The following is a 21,540-nucleotide window of genomic DNA, read 5'->3' as shown; positions in this document are numbered from 1 at the left end:
TGAGTCATGCGCATTCAGGGGGAAGGACAGGTGTAGGATGTTGGGGACTCCATTGGCCATTGGAGGACTTGGGCTTCTTTCCTTCACTTCCATTGGTGTGAATGGGGGGGGCACTGGAAAGTTTTGAGAAGAGGTAGGACACGGTCCACTCCGAATTTAGTAAGAGCACTCTGATAGATGTACTGGATATAGACTGAAGAAAGTCATGGGCAGAAATGCCGAGATCAGCAGGAGATGTCACAGGAGTTCAGGCCAGAGATGACAGTGGCTTTGACCAGGGTGGTAGTGGTGAGTATCTGGATTCAAAGAACAGCTTATTTAAAGGTGGAGCTGGGGAGGTGGGCTGGGTGGCTGGTGGCTTTGGTCCTAGGTAGATGGTGGAACTTGAGGAAGAGACATCAAGGTTGTCTTTGTGGATGTGGCCTGAGTGCCTGTGAAGAAATGAAATGCTCATTCCTGGAAGAGGAACGGGTTGGAGCATACCAGGAGTTTGGTCTTCCCTGAGTTAGGATTGAGATGCGGCTACACATGGGAGAGGTTGAGCAGGCAATTAATCATGTGTCACGGGGGCTCAGAGGCGTCTGAGCTGGAGGTAAAACATGGGCCTCATCGGCAGTCATCCAGTGGAGAAGTGTTGGATCCATGGTCAACTCACCTCACCTCACAGTTTATCCCCATACAGACTGCTCCTTTTTAAGTTTGTTTTGTTGGTGTCAAAGTTCCATATCTCACTGTTGCCTGTAGAAAATTCGTTGAAAACTTTTGTAGTCTTGGTCCTGGAACTCTTCCAGGTTGTGGCCAATCTGCTCCTGGACACCTTGGCCAGTGGATGAACTTGGCCACAGGTATCAGGAGAGGTCAGGCGTTCAGAGGCATCTTAACTACTGGGCAGTAGTTCTGAATCCCTACAAAGAGGAAACTTGAGGTTAGCGTGACATAATTTCCTCTTAACGAATGCAGGCTGGTTCTTGGTGCTGTCTTTCCTAAATATACACTTGGAAGTGGCCTTCTTCAAACAATTGTTGGCATATATTATATCTTTTATTGTTAGAATTATTTGTATTATATATGTATTTTTGTATTAAGCTTTCTAGCTTTATTTTGTCTAAGTTCTTTTTTTTTTTTTTTTGTCTTTTCTCTTTTCAGGGCCGCACCGGTGGCATATGAAGGTTTCCAGGCTAGGCGTCTAATCAGAGCTACAGCTGCCGGCCTACACCACAACCACAGCAACGCCAGATCCAAGCCGCGTCTGTGATCCTACACCGCAGCTCATGGCAATGCCGGATCCTTAACCCACTGAGCGAGGCCATGGATCGAACCCACATCTGCATGGATCCTGGTCGGATTCGTTTTCACTGCACCACAACGGGAACTTCTGTTTTGTCTAAGTTCTTACTAGTGAATGAATACACAGCAGTTTCTCAGCCCTCAATGTTGATTGAATCTTCTGGACAGACATAAAATTTGAATCATTTCTGAGCATGGAACCCAGACGTTCATAGTTTTAAAAGTTTCTCTGTGTCTGGTAGACAGCAAAGGCCAAGAACCAATGAGTAACAGTTTCTAAAGGTCAAACCCTTTTTTACAAATTTTTGTTGTTCTGGCCAGGGGTTCTGATCTGCCCTCATCTGTACCTCCTTTTGAAGTTCCTCTCAAAGCATGAGAACAACTGGCCCAGGAGGGCTTGTTTATCCCTCTGGGAACTCAGCAGCGTACTGGGGAGGAAGGAGGCTTGCTGTTGTGGGGGAATCTTAGATATACCTAGTCCTTGGATCCTCATAGTGAACCCGTGTCGGACCTGGTTTTGTCCTCATTTTGCCAAAGTAGGACACCGTGGAGCTCAGAGCTGAGTCAGGGTGACAAAATCCAGAGCATGAGCTTTGGCCTCTATGTCGCAGTGTTTATTTCGTCCCGCTGGGCAGACCAGAATGCCTGGATGGATTGTGTTTATAAGGGTAATTGAGCGGAAATCTGACACTTGTCACCTGGAAGCTGGTGAGCATAAAATTGCTCACCTAATAAATTGCTTTATTTGCAGACCCTTCGTGGTGTGTTTTGTTGGTCAGAATGTGACTGAGATTATGTGATAAACCCAGTTGGCTACTACTTTTCACTTCTGTTGAAGAGACCCTTCCCCACCTAGGCAGTGTGTGCTTGCTTTCTCTCTCAAGATAGTATGCAAGGTGTCTGTCTTATTTTATACAGAAGGGAGATTTATTGTTGACCTAAAACTTTAGCCTTGGCCGGAGGCGTTGAGATCTCAGTGTTGTAGAATCCAAGTGTGGCATTTATATGAGTTCTGATTGTTAATAGAGCCTTTTTAATAGATGTTAACCGATAGAGTATGTGTAAGTGCCTGCTGCGTGTTAGGCCCTTAATAAATGCAGACAGTAAATAAATTGCAAAATTCAGTCTTTTTTTTTTTTTTTTTTTTTGGTCTTTTCTAGGGCCGCATCCGTGGCTTATGAAGGTTTCCAGACTAGGGGTCCAGTCAGCTGTAGCCGCCGGCCTACGCCACATCTCATGGCGATGCCAGATCCTTAACCCAGTGAGTGAGGCCAGGGATTGAACCCGCAACCTCATGGTTCCTATTCGGATTTATTAACCACTGAGCCACGACGGGAACGCCACAAAATTCAGTCTTTTATCATATCTTTTCATTGTTTTAAATGATCAAGGTTTTTTTTTCTTTTTAAGGCCACGTCTGTGGCATATGGAAGTTCCCAGGCTAGGAGTTGAATTGGAGCTGCAGCTTCCAACCTACACCACAGCACACAGCAACGCTGGATCTTTAACCCATTGAGCAAGGCCAGGGATTGAACCAGAATCCTCATGGATACTAGTTGGTTTCATTACCACTGAGCCACAACAGGAACTCCCTGATCAAGTGTTTTTTTAAGTCTTTATTCATTTGTGACTTTTAAAAAAACTATGGAGTTTCTGCTGTGGCACAACGGGATCAGCAGTGTCTCTGCAGTGCCAAGGAGGCAGGTTCAATCCCTGGCCTGGCACAGTGGATTAAAGGATCTGCTGTTGCTCCAGCTTTGGTTCTGCAGCTCAGATCTAATTCTGGCCCAGCAACTCCAAGTATCGTGGGGTGGCCAAAAAAGAAAAAACAAACAACAAAAATAAAACTAAGAAAACCATTGTTAGCTTTTCGGGGGCAGAAACCTTACAGCCCTCAGTGCCTAGTTGAGCATCTTGCCCTTAGTAGGCTTATTCAGTGATGGTTTTTTAAAATTTGGAATTGCTGATACCTCTGCCTTAGATAGAGGCAAGCTGAGTATAAGGAGAGAGTGTCGGATTGGAACCAGGGGGCCTGGGTCCTAGGCCAGGGTTTTATGTGTTGTGTGACCTCATGCAAGACATGTAACCACTCTCGGCTTTGGTATCCTCTTTGAGAAGTTGGGAAAATAAAACCTACTCACAATGTGTTCCAAGAATTAGATTTTAGGTTTAGTACAATAAATGAAAAAAGTTCTGTACACTGTTTTTCTCCCCCGCCTCCAATCCAGCAGGGCCAGGCAGCAGGGCAGTAATGTGGGAAGGGGTGCAGATAATATCCATCTCTGATGAACCAGAAGTGACCCCTTAGTAACTGCCCCACAGAAATTAAGATCTATTAAAAAAGCAACAAAAGGAATGGAATTTATACTCAGAACTGAGCTGCTGTCTGTGGAAGCACCTTGGCCATTCTAATTGCCAAGTCTTTTTTTTTTTTTTTTTTTTTGCTTTTTAGGACCACAGGTGGCATATGGAAGTTCCCAGGCTAGAGGTCCAATTGGAGCTGCAGCTGCCGGTCTACACCACAGCCACAGCAATGCAGGATCCGGATTCTAATGTTGGCAATTCAACATCTGCCGGAATTCTCAGCGAAAGCGGTGTCACAGCAGAGCAGCGTGACCAGCACGGCCCAAGTCAACTTCTGGGAGCGTCCCTTTCTCCCCTTAATGGCACCAGTGCTTGGTCTTGGACTCTAGCCTGCAAAGCTGTGAGAGAATAACTTTCTGTTGTCTCCCTCACCCTGTCTTTGTCACTTTGTTGTGGTAGCCTGAGCACATGGAACACCCCACGTGTCCCATGGACTTCTTGGTCAGAGTCAATGCCACTGGTCATTGATCAGAGCCGCTTTGTATTGTGGTAGTTCATCCCGTTGGACTGGACGCAGCAAGGATTCCTCACGGCCTTACCCTCTACTCTGTCTGCTCAACATAGACCTGCCCCCACATATTTTTTCAGTTGAATTTAGGTATGGTCCCCCAAACTCTTCATACACAGAGCCAATCTTCATAAACCCTGCAGGGTGCTCTGCCTGGAAGGAGAGCGCATTCCGCCCCGGCCAGGCGGGCCAGGGCCAGGCATTTAATGTTCTAGAATTTTTTGCTCTAGAAATTAGATTACTCATTGATGCTGTTAGTTCCCCAGACATGGGAATGTCTTTAGCTTGAGACCGGCCAGTGTAAGCACCACGGTTCTGTGAGGCTATGAGGTAACTCAGACTCCTCCCCTGAACTTTTCCACTACATGCAAATTCACCAAGTTATTTTGCTTTTGGGAAAACCCCATGCAAGTCCTTAGTGTATCTGATATTAAGAGCTGAAAAAAAGAGATGGCTCTGTTTTTGTCAGGCAAGCTCAAAATCCTCTTTTTTCTTTCCCCTTAGAATATGACATAGTCCTAGTTTTTCCTTAAATATTTTGAAGGGAACATTAGTCCCTAGGAGTAAGCCACATTAGGATCCCTCTCTCTCCACCTTCCCTCTCTTGGGTGGATTTTGGTCATCTCTGCTAGGAGCCGCTCAAAGTAAATCAAAGTCTTTTTTTTTTTTGCTTTTTAGGGCCTCAGCGTGGCATATGGAAGTTCCCAGGCTAGGGATCCAATTGGAGCTGCAGCTGCCGGTTTACACCACAGCCACAGCAATGTAGGATCCGAGCCATGTCTGTGACCTACACCACAGCTCACAGCAATGCCGGATCCTTAACCCACTGAGCAAGGCCAGGGATTGAACCCACATCCTCATGGATGCTAGTTCGATTCGTTGCCACTGAGCCACCAAGGGAACTCCTAAATCGAAGTCTTATTAAAGGAAATCGCGCAGGGCTGCCTCACCACAGATCTTCGGGAGGGCTTCCTTTCCTGTAAGGGGGAGACTCATTTTCTAAGAAAGCCTGCCAGGAAGGACGAGGTGCAGCAGGAAGGAATCCCGCAGGGCAGCAGACACACCATCTCAGAGCAGGGAATTCGTCTCTGATTTCTGGGAACTGCCCTTTTTAGTGAGGGCAGAACCAAGTGAGTAAATAGCAGCTACTGCTCAACTTGGGTGTTGGCCTGTGGCAAGGGCGGGGGGTAGGTGGGGTGCGCCAGGGTCACGTTGGTTAGATTGAACTTGACCCGCAAACTGCAGATGAACCTGAGGCAGGCTTTGCCATTCTGACTTCCAGTCACCTCAGGCTAATTCTCCTAGAAAGTCTTAACTCTGAGAATCTGGCGACAGAGGAGCCCGGGCCATTTGAGGAGAACTAGCCCAGGGTCACAGACAGCCGGTCTGGTTCAAAGCCATGTGTGGTTTCCTCCCTTTCACGTGTTGAGCTTGAATTCCTGGCAAGAATTTCAAGGCAGGAAGGGGGGAGCCTGAGCAGGGCTGCGGCGCCCTGTGTGTGGAAGGACCCGCCGCGCCAAGCCTGGTGGAGGGTGTAGACCTCAGGGAGGCCGGCCTGGCCTCCAGGGTGGTGGTCACAGGGCAGGAAGTGGGCCGCGCCTCGGCCCCTGGGGCCCCGGGGAGCTTGGTCTGACGTCTCACTCCCCGCTTCCGGCCGCTTCTGTGCTCACTTCAGGCCCCTTTCTGGCTCCAGCTCCTGCCGTGCTCTGGGTTCTCTGGAACTCTCTCTGCTCCTCCTCCTCCCGCCTCAGAAGGTCGGCCCCATCTACTGGGTTCCACCAACATCTACATGCAGTGAGGTTTGGTGATCTTTGAAGACGGGGGTTGAGGATCAACAGGGGAAGGCCTTGCCCCTCCCCTGCCCCTTCCTCCTCCGCGCCCCTCCCTCTGCGGTAGGAGGCAGTGCCTCACCTCCTGTGGACACAGCCACTCAGTTTTTCTTTTTCTTTCTTTCTTTTTTTTTTTTTTGTCTATCTCTGAGGCATGCTGAAGTTCCCCGCGCCAGGGTTCAAACCCAAGCCATAGCTGTAAGCTACAACCAGAGACACAGCCGTGACAACCCTGGATCCTTAACCCACTGAGCCACAAGAGAGTTCCCAGCACAGCCACTCTGACCACTCCAGGACCTGCTGAGACTTTCAGGAATATTTTTCTACATTATGCAGATTCCTATGTTACCAAATAACATTTGTAAAAGTTTGGCCAAGTGTAGCCTCTTTCTTTGCCCCCAGCTAAGGAAACGGGAGGTGCACAGAGGTAAAAACATCTCTGGGCCCAAAGCAGTACAATGTAGTAAGTGGGGGGGGATGGTGCTGTCTGAGCTTCAGAGGTTGAGGGTTGAATGTGGCGGAGGTCCTTGGAAGGCAGGGGAGGGAGAGTTACATTGAGTTTGAGGAGCTGGTGTGATCCAGGAACAGAACAGGTGGGGCTTCTATAAACTACATTGTTTCTTAGATTGTGCAGAAATTCTCTTTGATTCTTAAATCTCTTAAGAAGTGCACCTCCAAAGCATATTGCATGCCCTACAGGTGTGGGCTTCCTTCCTAGACTTAGCAATCTGGTGTCAGTGTTCCCACCCAATCTTTATTTCTGAAGTGTCCCCTGGTTCCTGACAGATTTTTGACTTGATTGTAGAGAAAAGATTTTGTGTTCTTTGTAGCCAGGTCTTCTGACAGGCCATGATCCTATGCATTGCACTTGCATCTTTTATTTTGGAAGGAAATGACTTGGTGTAGCAGCCTTCCCACCCAGAGGGGGGAAAAACATACCTAGAGTTGATACAAAAACAGATTAATAGTAAAATTTTTGATCGCTTGAGGTCGTGGAGCTGCTTTCTCTCTTTTTTTTCTTTAATTTTCCTTTTCGGAGTTCTCTTGTGGTACAGTGGGTTAAGGACCTGGCATTGTCCTTACAGGGGGTTGGGTTTCTGCCGTGGCGTGGGTTCGATCCCTGGCCTGAAATTTCCACAGGGGAGTTTAGATTTTCCTTTTCACCTGTACCAGAGGGCAACTTTTGGTTTGCTTAGGACAGTCCTGGTTTACACTCCTTATCATATTGTATTTATTAACCACACCCTGTTTTACTACTAAGAGTATCTTACGTTGGATGGTAAATAATATCACCGCTGTAATGGAGCTGAAGTTTGTATTCCATAAAATGTGCCCCTCCCCCATGCCGTGGAGTCTGGGCAGGAGCTTGGACAGGGTGATGGCTACACTTTGACCAAGCTGGCGAAAACTAGTGAAAATCTATTACTAACCCCACTTGAGCAGGTATCCTCCTAAGACAGCCCTTGACCTGTGGTTTGTGCATGACGTGATGGCTATGAAAGCTACAGGGAGAACGGGTCCTCCTTGAGGTGGCACCTGGCAGGCCCGGTGGGTGGGCGTCTGGCTTGGGTGGTCCTGCTGGGCTGTGGGAACTGGGGTAATGAAGACAGTCATGGGGAAGTCTCTTGTCATGGTCCAGTCCGGGGGAGTATAGGGGTCCCCTGAAGATGTGTGTGTCCAGCCAGTGAAGGCGCTTAGCTCCAGCAGAGAGGGCCAGCTGAATAGGAAGCCGAGGCCAGGGGACCATGAGGCCCCAGGGAAGTCCTGGGTCAGGTGGAGAGGCCCGCAGGCATGCAGGTGACCCAGACTTTCACCGTCTTTGCTCGCTTAGACCATGAGCTGACTGCAGCGCCTTTGCAGTGGGCCAGGAGGAAGAGTGGGCCGTGGACTCCGAGGGCATGGGTGGCTCCCCTGTGCCCTTGGGCTCTGCAGAGGCTGAGAAAGCCGGATCCACAGCCCTGACGGAAGGACCCTGTCCGTGGGCGATTTGAACGCTGTGGTGACTGTCCTGGCTGATGACCAGCCGTGAGATCTTGATCTTGGTCCAGTTCCAATCTGAGCCAGTTGCTCTATTCGCCAATTGAACATATTAGTATAAACCCTGTGGGGTGGATGGAAAAAGATGTTTGCTGCTTTCCTCTGGGACCTGAAGCCCAGCTTCCCCTCCCAGTCTCCCTGATTCAGTCCCTTTTATGATCTCTGCTGAATTAGAGGCAAAGACGTAGCATTTCAAGGTTTTTCTGTAAGTGCTTTAGGCCTTCGGGCTGGTCTCTGCCTGGAACACAATGAGCTAGCTTTTGACTTTCCAGTCTTGGTCCACACCTGCTGCCTCGGTGTTCTGCCTCACTACCATCTCGAGTGGCTGCCCCCACCCTTGGCTGCATCTCCCTGTTTTATTTTCTGTCTGGTCATCATCATTATCCTGGAGCCGTCTCTTAAATTTGGTTCTCGCCTCTCTTCCCTTCCCCAGTGTGAGCTGTTCCATACAAAAGACCCTTTCTGAGGTCTAAAACTTAGAAAAGTGCCTGTTACTTGATGGGCGCTTAAGCATTACTTTGAATTAATGTTGTAATTCCATTTTCCCTACTGTCCTGTTGTTTGAGGTTCCTGGTGAAAAAAAAAGTTTGTGGGATGCTTTTTTTTTTTTTTTTTTTTAAAGATTACTAAAGGGGTTGTGTATGCATATGCTGTGGTTTGAGGGCTGCTTCCGTGGGGATAAGGAGGAAGATCCCATTTGGCTCTGGCCTCTTTGGAGGGAGAGAGCTGGTGGGACCTCCTCAGCTTTTGGGTTACACAGCTGGGTCCCGGGGGGCAAGGGGTTTGCCCTTTGTGGGGGGTGTGTGTGAAGTGCTCTTTCTTCCCTCTCTCCTCCCTTCCTTCTGAGGAGGTACAGGTGACTTCCACTGTGGGGTGGGAAGCAGACAGGCCTGCTCGGATTCCCTTGAAAATGGCACTCAGCTCACAGGGGCTGGCTTAGCCCTGTGGGGTGACAGGCCATCTGTAAAGTACCTCCTACAGGCCATTCCCTTCTGACAAAAGCTGTTTGTATTGTTTCAGTTGCTTTTTTCTCACCTCCATGAGCTTTTGTGATTATAAGAAGCTTTTTTTTTCTTTTTTCTTTCTTTTTTTTTTTTTTTTGGCTTCTTGCGAGGCCAGGGGTCTAACCTGAAACACAGCATCTACAACTCGGGATCCTTAACTTGCTGAGCCACCAGGGAGCTCCAGCAACTTTTTTTTTTTTTAATTTTTTTAAAGCGAATGGGAGAAGGTATCAAAATAAATTAAGGAAGTTGTTTAAGCATGTCCTAGGATTCTCTATGGAGTTTTCTCTCTCAATTTACTTCCTACCGAATCAGCCCTTTAATAGCCCATGTACAGAGGCTTTTCAAAGGATGTTTTGTTCTTTCTGAATATGCAGCTATTCAAACTGAGGGTTGGTCTGTTCATAATTGACCTAATGCTTTAAAGAATGAACTGGTTTAGCTGGAATTTTCCTAAAGTCTGTCTCATTGACTTAATAGTACTGTCCAAATAGAAAAGAGTATGATTTAAAATTAACTCCCCCCTCCACCCCTACCGTAACTCTGAATGAGAGGCAGAGAGGCCATTACGTTTTAAATTGGGGTTATCATGTTGGGCAGCTCTTGTCAATACTGTATGTAAAATGTGATACCTGGTCTTAAATTTTGGTACTGTTATTTTTGCTTATCAGAATGTGCCTGACAAACTTCACGCTCTAGACCCTGGAGTCTCTGCTGACAGCGCTAAACGGTTGCCTAGAGGAAAGGTGGATAGGCATAGTCATAAAGTAGGGCTGATCTGGTGTGGAACAGTGATTTCAAGTTCAAAGCCATTGTGGGCACTGGGGATTTTTCCATCTCACCTCCTGCCTCCGGGCTGCGAGAGCCTTGCGTGTTTTGTTTATGGAGCTTAAGCAATCTCTCAGTTATTAGCTCGTGGATAATTACCAGAAATAAGAACACAAATCAGTGCTTATTTATTTAACCCTTTGCCTTTTCTCCTAATCATGTAGGCTGGTGACATTCTTAAAAATGAAATGAAAAAGTAAGCTCAATTGCTTTATTACTTTGTTTACTTGGAGTGAAATCATAGCTGTGTAATCAACTGCCCTTCCTCTTCAAACCTCATACTGTTTGCCAAGAATTAATTTTGGATTGTAGGACAACCTAGGGCAGGAGCTGAAGTCTGTCATAGTGTTCCCATGGAGCCTTAAATAGTAAAAAGTAATTGCCTGGAGTTCCCTTCAAGTGTAATGGTTTAAGGATCTAGCACTGTCACTGTAGCAGCTTGGGTTGCTGCTGTGGTGTGGGATCGATTCCTGGCCTGGGAACTTATACATGCTGTGGGCCTGGCCAAAAAAAAAAAAAAGAAATTGCTGTGTTGTATGATGTTACAGAAAAATCTGCTGGCCATGCCCAAAGAGAAAGAAACTTGGGCAGAAACAGCATGAGCTGAAGTAGGTTGTTAAGAAAAACCTGGAGCGGACATCCCATCATGGCTCAGCAGAAACGAATCTGACTAGCATCCGGGAGGACGCAGGTGCTATCTCTGACCTCCCTCAGTGGGTTAAAGATCTGGCATTGCCGTGAGCTGTGCTATAGGTCGCAGACGCAGCTCAGATCTGGATCTGGCGTTGCTGTGGCTTAGGCCAGAGGCTATAGCTCTGATTCCACCCGTAGCCTGAGAACCTCCATATGCCAAGGGTGTGGCCCTAAAAAAGAAAAAGAAAAACCTGGAATCAGCTGGAAGAGGCACTGGAGAGAATTAGAGGGCCCATAATGCTACATCAAAGTCTTAGTATTCTCACTCAGCTCTCTCAGTGGAACAGAAGGAAATGCATCAAATGCTACTCCGTGAACACAGGGCCTTTTATTCTAACTTTCCGTGTTTTCAATGACTTACTCCTCTGGGGAACTGAAGGCACAGCTTGCGTCTGATAGGTGGACCGCAAGAGTCATGACCCCAAGGGACCGGGGACCAAAGGAAGCAAATCACAGAGGATGCTATTCAGGACTTCACACCTGAGCCAAGCTGACAGAACCACACTGAGGCTGGGCCAGATGGAACTGCAGCCTGAGTTTTATTCCAGTGTTGAGGGGGCCTAGCTGGTCTGTGTTGAAAGAGTCTTCAGAAGAAGAAAATGTCTAAGAATTACAACTGTGCTGTGTGGTGACTTCGGGGAAAAAAAGTTTGGAGGATTTGGGGAGGTTCCAAATGAAGTAGGAACCTTGTTTTTTTTTTTTTTGGTCTTTTTAGGGCTTCACCCACAGCATATGTGGAAATTCCCAGTCTGGGGTTGAATCCGAGTTGCAGCTGCCAGCCTACAACACAGCCACTGCAACTACAGATCTGAGCCACATCTGCAACCAACACCACAGCTCATGGCAACGCTGGATCATTAATTAACCCACTGAAACGAGGCCAGGGATTGAACCTGCATCTTCATGGATACTGGTCGGGTTTGTTTCCACTGAGCCACGACAGGAACTCCTAGGAACTTTGTTCTGAATAAATTATTTTTTTTGTTTTTCTCCCTTTTTGGCCATACCTGAAGCATGTGGGAGTTCTTGGGCCAGGGATCAAACCCCAGCCACAGCGACGACCTGAGCCATAGCAGTGACAACTCCTGGTCCTTAACCTGGCAGAACAGAGGAATGCCATGAATGAGTTGTTTTCAAATTAGGAGTAATAATTGATTTAAATAGATGCATCTTCCTAGTTTTTTGTGGCAGAATATCTTTTTTGGGGACATAAAATAAATGGACATAGATTTAAATGGGGACATAAAAATACCCTTTTTGGGGGACATAAAATAAATGAAGTCTGGAGTTCCTGCTGTGGCACAGTGGGTTAACGATCTGGCTTGTGTCTGTAGTGTTCTCTGGTCCCTGACCTGGGAACTTCCATATGCCCTGGGTGTGGGCGAAAAAGAAAAAAAAAAAAAATGAGGTCACATATTGGGCATATGTGGGCTGATTATTGTGTCAAGTAGCAAGTATTTCAGTTTATCCGGCACTTACTTTGCATCGGGTCTCAGGTGCTTGGGGGAAAGGAGAACAGTAAGGAGGAGGCTGTGGCCCAGTGGGGCTCACACCGTCCCCTGAAGGTAGAGGTTCCTCAGATTTCCTGTTTGACTGTGGTCACAGCGGCCAGGCCAGGAGGAGCTCTCTTTGCCTGTGAAAGGCTTTTGTAGAGAACAGCAGCATAAGGCGCCCACCCTCTGGAATGTTTCCCCAAGAACCTTCTCTCAGGTTCTTGAGGTTAATCAGCCTGCGCCTCTCTGAGTACATCCAACACTTTAGATTTCTCATGAATTCCCATTCAAAGAGAGTGAGTTGTTTTTTCTTGTTTATTTATTTATTTATTTATTTATTTATTTTGCTTTTTAGAGCTGCACCTGTGGCATAGGGAGGTTCCCAGGCCAGGGATGGAATCTGAGCTGCAGCCACCAGCCTACGCCACAGCAGAGCCAGATCTGAGCCAAGTTTGCGACCTACACTACACACAGCTCATGGGAACACCGGATCCTTAACCCACAGAAGCGAGGCCAGGGATCGAACCTGTCTCCTCGTAGATCCCAGTCAAGTTCGTTTCCGACGTGCCACAATGGGAACTCCTCAAATGGAGTTTGTGGTGGAGGGTAGCCCTGGCAGTTCTTGGCAGGGGGAGGGTGTGAGCTTCCTGGATGTTCACCCTGCATGTTTCCCAGGCTTTGGTTCCCTGGTGATTGAAGAAGGCTGGGGGAATCCTGTCCCCTTCTTCAGTTTCTTTCTTTCTCCTTTCTTTCTTTCTTTCTTTCTTTCTTTCTTTCTTTCTTTCTTTCTTTCTTTCTTTCTTTCTTTCTTTCTTTCTCTCTCTCTCTCTCTCTCTTTCTTTCCTTCCTTCGTTCCTTTCTCTCTTTCTCTCTTTCTTTCTTTCCTTTCTCTCTTTCTCTCTTTCCAAGCAAGCAAAGTCTTTATTACAGGAAAGCAAATAGCTCCCAGGGCTGCTGGGAGCGGGGGAGAAGAGCACTCCCACCCCTGCCCCACTTTAGTTTTTTGCAAAGCCCTGGTGTCATGCAAAGCCACCTCATGCCGTGTGCCCTGTTTCTCTTAGGCCCAGTGTCTGTTACATAAGTAGCAGAAGTTCATGAAATTATGTAAACTTAACCCTAAACCCAAGAAAGCTCCACTGCAAACCAGAGCATCTCAGGGTATCTTTGGGGTGACTGCCAAGTTCTCTTCTGCTTCCTGCAAATTTTGGACAAACACGGTGATATTTGTATACAGCTTTTATAAACACCGCACTGCTACGAAGTCCAGGGCTGAGGCGATGCAGGAATTTGCCGACGTTTTGTAGGCAAAGAGTCTGTTAATCATAGCCGAGGTCTCAGTAAACAACTTCCACGTGGACTTTTGTGTACAATGGTGTGGCTGGTGAGGATTGTGTGTGAACCCAAGGCCCACGTGTGACCTTCTTGTCTCCTACTCCTGGGCCAGTGACCTGCCTCTGGAAATCCCTCTGTTGACAGCCCCGACCTCCAAGTCAGGGTGGCAGATACTGTTGATAATAGAACCCAGCCAACTCGTATCGTGTTGCACATACGGACGTAATCTGTCTGCAGCTGTCTCGGGATGCATTTGCTAGCTGCACAGAATTAATCATAGGTCTGAGTTCAACCTTGTCATGGGTCAAGAGAGAAAGGCCATCTGGCTATTTCTGGGTGGGTCTTTTTGGTATGTCTTCCGCTCAGCATTCAACTGCCCTCTCTGAGGCATGGAAAATGAGAACCCCTTTGGTGGGTGGCTCTGCCTTGAGCCTCTGCTACTCCGAGCTGGTCTGCAGACCAGCAGTATTGCTGTCACCTGGAGCTTGGTAGTCTCAGGTCCTGCTGCAGACAGTAAATTAGAAGTTGTATTTTACCAAGATAATCTGAACTCATGGGCCTTGGCCAGGCTCCTGTTGTCCCCTGCGTGGTTGAAGCCGGGTTGCTGTCTCACCCAGGTTCTGAGGGTGGAAGAGGAGAGCATGGAGGAGGTGTGCTCATGGTTTTAGGCCTGGGTCCTGCCTCTGAGTGGCACACAGCCCTTCTCCTGGGCCACGAGGGTTTATCTGACTGCACTGGGGGGGGCTAGTTCGACTCAGACCATGTCCCAGGAGTTAGAGGAGGAAGGATCAGACTCAAACAGGTCAAGGGTTGGATTAGGTGAACTCTGCTATGGCTGGAGCTGCTGATAGTATGCTCACCTTTCCTTTTGTTACTCCTTTACTCTTTTTCTTTAATGATTATGTATATATTTTTGCTTGCTTGTTTGTTTGTTTTTGGTCTTTTTTTTCTAGGGCTGCACCTGTGGCATATGGAGGTTCCCAGGCTAGGGGTCTAATTGGAGCTGTAGCCACCAGCCTACGCCAGAGCCACAGCAACGCCAGATCCGAGCTTCATTTGCAGCCTACGCCACAGCTCACAGCAACGCTGGATCCTTAACCCACTGAGTGAGGCCAGGGATCGAACCCTCAACCTCATGGTTCCTAGTTGGATTCATTAACCACTGAGCCACGATGGGAACTCCTTAAAGGACTATATTAATTAAAAGACTTAAAATGTTTATCGCTACAGATTAGAGAAAAAGAGGAATTTTATTTCTAACCCCGGATAGCACCAGTGTTCATTGTTGGGTGACTCACTTTTATAGAGAAAATGCCTAACATCTAAGATGTGTACGAATGTGGATTTCCCCTGGTCTTCCTTCTTCCTTCTCTCTCATGATGGAAAATGATAATCATACACAAAAGCAGGAGTCGTGTAATGAACCCCAGGAACCCATCTGTCAGTGTCAACCGTGTACCGATTCATGGCCTCAACTCTGCTGTAACTCGCTTCCTGTCCTGGATATGAAGTGTCCTTTTTTTTCTTTTCCTTTTCTTTTTGCAAGTCTGATGAGTGAAGAATTGTGTTATAGGCTGAATTGTGTCCCTGCAAAACTTGGGTGTCGCAACCCCAGTGCTCGGTGCCTCAGAAAGTGACCGTGTTTGGACAGAGGGCCCTTACAGGGGTGGTGAAGTGGAAATTCAGATGTCAGGATGGGTTCCGATCCAGTATGACTGGTGTCCTTGTGTGAAGAGAAGCTCTGGACACCATGGACGCACACACAGGAAAGGGCTGTCATCCCACAGGGAAGGTGGTTGTCTGCAGGCCAAGGAGAGAGACTTCAGAGGAAACCAGCCCTGCTGACACCTTAGTCTTAGACGTCTTGCCTCCAGAAGTGTGAGAAAATACATTTCTGTTGTTTAATCCACTCTGTCTGTGGCATTTTGTTGTGGCAGCTCTAGCAAACTAATGCAAGTGGTATAGCCTTTCCTTTTTTTTTTTTCCTTTTTCTTAAATGTTATTTTAGGGCTGCACCCGCGGCATATGGAGGTTCCCAGGCTAGGGGTCCACTTAAAGCTGTAGCTGCCAGCCTACACCACAGCCGCAGCAACGCCAGGTGGGAGCTGTGTCTGTGACCTACACCATAGCTCACGGCATCACCAGATCCTCAACCCACTGAGTGAGGCCAGGGATTGAACCGCATCCTCATGGATGCTAGTCAGAGTCATTTCTGCTGAGCCACAATGGGAACTCTTTTTTTTTTTTTTTTCTTTAATTTAAAGGAAGAGCACCCAAACTCACTTTTTTCTTTTTTTTGTCTTTTGTTGTTGTTGTTGTTGTTGCTATTTCTTGGGCCGCTCCCGCGGCATATGGAGGTTCCCAGGCTAGGGGTCCAATCGGAGCTGTAGTCACCGGCCTACTCCAGAGCCACAGCAACGCGGGATCCGAGCCGCGTCTGCAATCTACACCACAGCTCACGGCAACGCCGGATCGTTAACCCACTGAGCAAGGGCAGGGACCGAACCCGCAACCTCATGGTTCCTAGTCGGATTCGTTAACCACTGCGCCACGACGGGAACTCCCAAACTCACTTTTGTTAAGTCACCACATACATTATGTAATTTTCACAAGTCTTTGGAGGAAAGAGTTAATATGATTTTATATATGTATACACAGATACCTATTAAATTGTGTCAGACAATTGAATATTAGTCAATTGAATATTAGTCCTTGAATATTATATAGAACAAAGGCATAGCTTTAGAGAATTATTATAAAGTTAACACCCTGTAACCATCATTGAGGTCTTGAAATAAGATTCTGCCAACAGCCCCCCCTCCCCGCAAGTATCCTGTCCTAATTACAAGCCCTTCCCTTTCCTCAAAAAGAGTTGAAAGTCAACTTCAGACTCTTCATGGTTTATATTTCTTTTATATTTCTTTTAAATCTTCATGGGTGTACCTGTAGGTGTATTTCTTTTTTTGGAATTTTAATTAATCTGTATCTGCATACTCAGATGGGCTTGTATTTTGCTGCTTTTTATTTTTAAAATTTTTTTAAAATATCATAGATTTTATTTATTTTTAAAGTATAGTTGATTTACAGTGTTGTGCCGATTTCTGCTGTACAGCAAAGTGATTCATTCATTCATATATATACATATATATGTATACACACACACACACACACACACACATTCTTTTTATCTCAGGAGATTGGATACAGTTTCTGTGCTGCTTTTTAAAATGAAGTATTATTTAATATAAGCAATGCCTTTTGCTAACCCACATCCTGTATTTATCTTTTAAAGCAACTCCAAAAATATTCCAACGTGTTAGATATATTGAAGTCATTTATCCATTTTTGGTCATTTGTAATTTGGCAGCTTCTTAAAGTAGTATTTTGAAGTATTATCATCATCTTGGACTGACTCTTTATTTTTTATTTTTTTATTTTTAGGGCCAAGGGTGCAGCATATAGAAATTCCCGGGCCAGGGGTTGAATTGGAGCTGCAGCTGCCAGCCTACGCCTCAGCCACAAAAACGCCAGATCCTGGCCACATCTGTGACCTACACCACAGCTCATGGCAATGCTGGATCCTTAACCCACTGAGCGAGGCCAGGGATCAAACTGCATCCTCATGGATACCAGTCAGGTTTGTTACTGCTGAGTCACAATGGGAACTCCTGGTCTGACTCTAATTCTGAACCTTATAACCATTCATCCTGAAAACACATACTCAGCACCTCTCTGCCCAGGTATTGGACTGGGCACTGGGGAGAGAAAGTGCTGGCCTTCTTTCGTAAGGTTTAAAGCTTAGCTCTGTGGAGTACATTTCCAGAAGTTAAAATTCCTGAGGATACACTGGCTTTCTAGGCTTAATGAAACATATCTGGGTTGTTTTAAGGGAAAATTGGATCAGTTTGAAATATGCCAGTCTTGTAATTGTGTCTGTGTTGACTTGTAGCCCAGCCAACATTGGAAGGAAAAATAAAATTGGATCTGGCCTGCTACCTCCGAGTTATTCTGATTCCCAGAATGGCTGATGGCTTTCTAGCACCATTACTGTTGGGCTTTCTGAGCAGTTCATTTATCTCTGATGGCCCCTTACCCTTAGGTAGGTCAAGTTCTCTCCTTGAAGGTGCCCCCGGCTTGAATTCTACCCTTCACTCTTAGATGGCCCCCCTGTGCTCACATTCAGTCATCGAGCACCCTTTTCCTACCTCATGCCAGTTGCTGTTGTCTGGAGCCTTAGACCTGATCCACTTAGTCGGGTCAGTGGTGGCAGGACTGGTGAGCGTGAGGGGATACCAGTGACTGGGTCTCGTGTGTTCCCATCCAATAGCTAGTCTGTTAGGCAGTATCCAGAATCCTTGCTTCCCTGTCCTTCCCTCGGGCATCTGCCACTCCTAGATCCTAGGCAAAGGGAGGGATTTCCACCTGCCCTTTGCCAGCTTCCTCAGTCCAGGTATCTTGATGCCCAAATTTTTGGTTCTAGTTCAGTCATTTAACTGATGTTGGCATCTTAGGTCAGGTTTCCTCCAGGACCCTTGGGTGGTACTAGATTTGCCCAGATGTGCTCTAGTTCTCACCCCCTGTGATCCAACAATCATTGACCCTCCACTGTCTTTCCTAGAAGGGTAGTTCTCGGCGGTTCCAGATGGAGTCCTTAATGCTTGTTTAAAATGCAGATTCTTGGAGTTCCCGTTATGGCTTGGTGGTTAACGAATCCGACTAGGAGCCACGAGGTTGCGGGTTCGATCCCTGGCCTCGCTCAGTGGGTTAAGGATCCAGCGTTGCCATGAGCTGTGGTGTAGGTTGCAGACGTGGCTCAGATCTGGCGTTGCTGTGGCTCTGGCATTGGCTGGTGGCTACAGCTCCGATTAGACCCCTAGCCTGGGAACCTCCATATGCCGCGGGTGCGGCCCTAGAAAAGGCAAAAAGACCAAAAAAAAAAAAAGTTAAAATGCCGATTCTTAGTCTCCACCCCAGATCTGGAGTCAGAATCCCAACGAGTGGGGTCTTATGTATATATTTGGCCACAATGTGTAGTGGCTTGATGTTGGTTCTCAGTTCCTGGATCAGGGATTGAACCTGGGCCTGAGGATTGAACCTGAGCAGAGGAAGTACCATATCCTAACCACTGGACCACCAGGGAACTCCCCTGGGGTCGCTATTTGATTTTTCTTTTTAGGGCCACACTTGTGGCATATGGAAGTTCCCAGGCTAGGGGTCAAATTAGAGCTGCATCTGTGACCTACACCACAGCCATAGCAATGCCAGATGCTTAACCCATTGAGCAAGGCCAGGGATTGAACCTGCATCCTCATGGGTGCTAGTCAGGTTCTTAACCCTCTGAGCCACAGTGGGAACTCATGTCTCTTTATTTTTAGTGAGCTTTTCAAGTGATTTCATTGCAGAAGTCTGTTCTAGAATTAGAGCCTGTGGCCACAAGACAAGAGGAAGGAGCTCTTAAAACAGAAGTGTTTGTAGTGACAGCAATGGGCTGGAGGGCGTTGCGTGTCTGACTGTCGTTGTGTGTTAACTGAGGGGAGGGCAGAGAGGTTGTGGGGGAAAGGTGCTCAGAGCAGAGGAACCAGTTGGCGAGCAGACCTGGAGACCAGCAGAACCTAAGCAGGTGGTGTCCTGAGATGTGAGCTGCTGAGGTGGCATCTTAAGCCCTAGGAAGAGGTCCCCTTGCATTGAGTTCTGGCATCAACTTTTGGACTTGACTCAGACCTCACAGGTGAAGGGCATGGCCCTTCATAAGACTGCCCTCCCCCTCAGCACCAGCTCTAACTCCAGGGGTCCATAGGCCACCTTCACTTTAGACCAACCGGCTACAAATAAGGTTCTGCCCACCCCATCCCTCAAGCCAGGGCAATAATTCATTAGAACAATGCATAGAACACAGTTGTTATTTTATGGCAAACAGATACAAGTTGGAACCAGTCAAAGAGAGAGTCACACAGGGTGAGGGGGTGAGATCTGGGCGGGTGCCAACTGTTTCCTTGTCTTACCTCCACAGAGCCAGGTACATTTCTCCCCTCACCCCCCACCTGCCCCCCGCACATCGGTGTGTGATGATACGCAGAGGACGCCCAACCAGGAAATCTCCTCCAAGCTTGGTGTCCAGAGTTTCTACGGGGGTGTCTTTATGTAGGCATCATAGATTGGCCCATCCAGTGGCCATAGATTGAGCTTCCCTCCAGCCTCCTCTACGGAGGTCAGGCTGATAGTGACTCAAAGGCACAACCTTTTATTCCGTGATTGATCTTTCTGTTGTGGCTAGCCTCCGTCCTGAGTCATCTGTTAGCATAACCTTTCTAGGGCCAGCCATGAGTCATCTTCTTAGCATAAACCATCAGAGCCCATATTCATGTTGCTTGGGAAATTCCATGGATTTAGAGGAACAAGGATAACTACCAGCTGAAGTGTTTTTTTTTTTTTTTTTTTCCCTACTTCCTTTCCAGCTTTCTTCAGGTATATTGACGATATTGTAAGATACTTGAAGTTTATAGTGTGATGATTGGACATGTATAAATATATATATGGTGGAAAGAGTCTTCCCAATTGAGTTAATACATCCGTCCCCTTATGGTCCCTTTTTTGGGGGGGAAGAACATTTAAGTTCTGTTTCAGCAAATTTCAATTAATACAACACAGTGTTATCAACTCTATCGCTGTGATAGTATATCTTAAACCTTAGGATTCATCTTAGAGCTAAAATTTTATCAATTTCTCTTTTTATCCATCCCTGCCTCCCAGCCCCTGGCTACTTTTTTATTTTTTTCTGGTTTCTCTGTGTTTGACTTTTTCTTTTAAAGATTGTAGATACAAGTGATTCCATGACAATGTTTGTCATTCTCTCTCTGACTTATTTTCACAGAAAAGATACAGTACCCTTCAGGTTCATCCATGTTGTCACAAATGACAGGATTTCTTTCTTAAGGCTGAAGAATATTCCATTTTTGTGTGTGTGTGTGTGTGTATATACACCACACACATACACATACATATACACACATAGGACATTTTTTTTATCCATTCATTCGTTGACGGACCTGTAGTTGTTTCTTTACCTTGACTACTGTGAATAATGCTGCAGGGAACATGGGTGTACAGGTATTTCTTCGAGATAAAGATTTCATTTCCTTTGAGTGTATACCCAGAAGTAGAATTGCTGGACCATATGATAGTTCTCTCTTTAACTTTTTGAGATATCTCCAACATTTGTTATTTCATGTCTTTTTGATGATAGTCATTCAACCAGTGTGAGGTGCTAAGCTATCTCATTATGGTTTTGATTTGTATTTACCTAATAATAATTGGTGATGTTGAGGAGTTCCCGTCATGGCGCAGTGGTTAACGAATCCGACTAGGAACCATGAGGTGGCGGGTTCGGTCCCTGCCCTTGCTCAGTGGGTTAACGATCCGGCATTGCCATGAGCTGTGGTGTAGGTTGCAGACGCGGCTCGGATCCCGCGTTGCTGTGGCTCTGGCGTAGGCCGGTGGCTACAGCTCTGATTCAACCCCTAGCCTGGAACCTCCATATGCTGCGGGAGCGGCCCAAGAAATAGCAACAACAAAAAGACAAAAAAAAAAAAACAAAAAAAAAACCAAACAATTGGTGATGTTGAGCATCTTTTTATGTGTCCGTTGGCCATCCTATGTCTGTTCTGATCCTCTGCCCATTTTTGTTTTTGTTTTTGTTTGTCCCTGCCCCCAGCATGTGGAAGTTCCCGGGCCAGGGATCAGGCTGCGGTGACAACACTGGCTTCTTCTTTTTTTTTTTTTGGTCTTTTTAGCTATTTCTTGGGCCACTCCCGTGGCATATGGAGGTTCCCAGGCTAGGGGTCTAATCGGAGCTGTAGCCGCCGGCCTACGCCAGAGCCACAGCAACTCAGAATCCGAGCCGCGTCTGCAACCTACACCACAGCTCATGGCAACGCCGGATCGTTAACCCACTGAGCAAGGGCAGGGACCGAACCCACAACCTCATGGTTCCTAGTCGGATTCATTAACCACTGCGCCACGATGGGAACGCCCAACACTGGCTTCTTAACCACTAGGCTACTGGGGAACTCCTAAAACCTTTTTTTTTTTTGGTCGTTTTGCCTTTTCTAGGGCCGCTCCTGCAGCATATGGAGATTCCCAGGCTAGGGGTCTAATTGGAACTGTAG

At 46.9% G+C, this 21,540-nt stretch overlaps 1 protein-coding gene across 3 annotated transcripts in view; it reads left to right on the top strand.

Moving 5' to 3' along the window:
• The window catches only part of LOC100152536 (ATP binding cassette subfamily C member 4 (PEL blood group)), a 223,180-nt gene that overhangs the window by 9,299 nt on the left and 192,341 nt on the right, over positions 1-21,540 (top strand). The gene's annotated exons all lie outside the window — the stretch shown is intronic.

Source organism: Sus scrofa, chromosome 11 (assembly GCF_054392235.1).
Source record: "Sus scrofa isolate SSC_HxYL_T2T_F1_AM1 chromosome 11, Sscrofa_HxYL_maternal_Yorkshire_Landrace_v2.0, whole genome shotgun sequence".
NCBI classification, from domain to species: Eukaryota; Metazoa; Chordata; class Mammalia; order Artiodactyla; family Suidae; genus Sus; species Sus scrofa.
Note: the sequence above shows the minus strand (reverse complement) of the source record. Positions and strands in the feature narration are given on the sequence as shown.